The sequence below is a fragment of the Anopheles arabiensis genome (genome assembly GCF_016920715.1).
Source record: "Anopheles arabiensis isolate DONGOLA chromosome X unlocalized genomic scaffold, AaraD3 X_pericentromeric_contig0003, whole genome shotgun sequence".
Taxonomy (NCBI): Eukaryota; Metazoa; Arthropoda; class Insecta; order Diptera; family Culicidae; genus Anopheles; species Anopheles arabiensis.
In genome coordinates this window covers 167501-170000 of record NW_024412081.1, presented here as the reverse complement: position 1 = coordinate 170000, position 2500 = coordinate 167501, and positions in this window count along the sequence as shown.

Below are 2500 nucleotides of genomic sequence, written 5' to 3'. Positions count from 1 at the left end.
AGTATCGTTCTAGGTTTCTGTCTATAAAAGGGCAGGCCAAAAGGTGACCGGTTGAGATAAGCATTTTAAGCATACAAACACTTTATTGGAACTTTTGATACAAAAACAAGGTACGTACATGTAGGTTGTACCAACATGGACATCTATGAACGCGTACGCTCGGGCTGCGCCCTCCGTCTTGTACTTTCCTGATCGGTACACAGTTTTGGTGCACTGCTATTCCGACCGGCAACTTGTACCAACATATACATCCATGAACGCGTACGTAGTGTACTTTCCCTGATCGGTACACACTGTTGGTGCACGGCATAAGAAAAGAGCTAAAATGGTCAAACTCAATCCATTTCAACAATAGATAGTCGATAGTAGCTGTGCCGATGAAGTAGGGCACGATGCAAGTTAATGTTGTTTAATGAATAACATGTCCGCCATACATTTCAGTACAAAATTGCTCGGTCAGACCTACAAAGTGCTATATCTCGAATACGAGGCGTCGGACTGGGGGTTGTAGAACAATTTTAAGTTCGTCTAATGATTCTACATCCGATTCTGGATAGCGGTTTTTGACCACTTTTCAATATTTTGTGACACCCCGAACCTAGGGGCAGCTCCTAGCTTTTTTCAAAAATGTGCACCGAACGGGCCGGAGAGCTCGTGTGGCTCAAAACATGTTTTTCGCTAAAACACCTCAAAACGTGTAAGGAACGCACCCTAGATGATGAAAAGTGCAATCAGAATGTCAATCGACAACTTTGTTGGGGGTACCATTTTACTCTACGGGCCAGTAGCTTAGGCGCGCCAACAGCGCTTTCCTTTCGGGTTCCCATTTTTGCCCTCCTGGGATTATGATCATTTGTTCATTGCCTACTATAGGGAGGGTACCTTGCTACGAGGTCAAACATGAAGATTGCACCAAATCGTAGTTTTTACCTCTATTTAGTCGTAGGAGCATGGTTTGCAGTGGCAGTGGGTCATTAAGCCCCGTTTGGGTCATACGTCCCTCCGCGATAAAAATCGTCGTATGCCTATAGTCCGAACTAATGAAGCAAAAGTGGTGTCTGGTGGGTTCTGCCGATGATTATAACCTATGATTTTGAGCTTCCACCCTATCAAAACGTTCCCTGGAGCAGTACATCACGGGTCTACGGACCCAAAGACTTCGTCGTGATGGTTTCAAGTAAAAGTTGTAACAGCTAAGGGTTTAGAATACGCGTATATTAACCATTGCTTGAAACTAAGCTTCGTTGTCTTTAAACTCTGCAAGACCAATCGAACTTCTTAGGGAAACCCGAAGGATTCACGCTAAGCTCGATGAGCTATTATGGGTTGTGGTGCATGATCTGGTGTTCCTTGGATCTAATCCAATGAATAAATTTATGAGGGTATATATGGTGCAGGGCACAAAGCGTGATGAAACCGGGTCTCCCTACCAAATGTGGCATATTTTTTCCCTGAGAGCGAAGCTCAGACCCACGTAGGGGAGAGCGAAGTGGAACTTAAATGTTCTATGCAGCAAATGTTCGCCATGCGGATAAACAAGTTGGAATAGTTCAATGTAGTGTAATGCAAACACGAATCGCAATAACGATACGGGACCCAGAAGCAATTCTGCGGATCCCTCGGGGAGTGGTGAGTTGATATAAATTAGAGGTGAAAGTCCAAGTTGTTCAAGCTCCGGCTCGGCAGCCGATACGAGGTTCCTGTTGGGCTTTGTACATCGCGCAGAGGCGCCGTTCGGTTCTAGCAATGATTCCCGCCACCATGTTCCATGCGTGCAGAGATCCGTTAGAGCTCGTTCAATGTGTCCCGCCGTGATTACGAAAAGTCCAACAGTTGACCAAGTTGGGGGTGCGTCAAGTAAACGCGCAGAGATGCCGTTCGGTTTAGAGCAATGTCTCCCGTATCACGTTGGAGTTCTTCCACTAGTGCAGAGAGATCGCTGAACCGTTCAATGTGTCCCGTCGTGGTGTGCTTGTACCGAACACTTAGGATACACCATGCTTTGTTGGTTTGGGATAGGAGTGGTCGCGCAACTGCCTCCACGCCGCAAAGTGCCAGTTCGGATTGAAGGTCAACTTTAGCCGTTCAATGCATCAGTCGGTGGGTGTTCAGATGGCATCACAACTTCCCTAGGTGCTTAAGTTGGTTGGGTTGTAAAACATGTGCACATGCGCAGAGTATCGTGCGTACTAGCAAAGTCTCCCGTCACGGTGGTTATGAATGAGTTCCATTCAGTGCAGAGATCGTTAGTGCGTGCAATGTGTACCAGTCGATGTGTCGTACCGGAATACAACCCCGCTTAGAGGCCCGTCGCTCGAAGAGGACAAGCAAGAGTGCGCAGAGTGCCGTACTGGCCTAGCAATGTCTCCAGACAGACGTAGGAACACCCGACGCAGTGCAGAGAGTAGATCCGCTAGCCATGTGCAATGCATCCGACGTTGTCTGCTTGTGCAGTCTATCGAGTGGCGCCAACGACGCTCCGGCGTCACAGAACAAATCT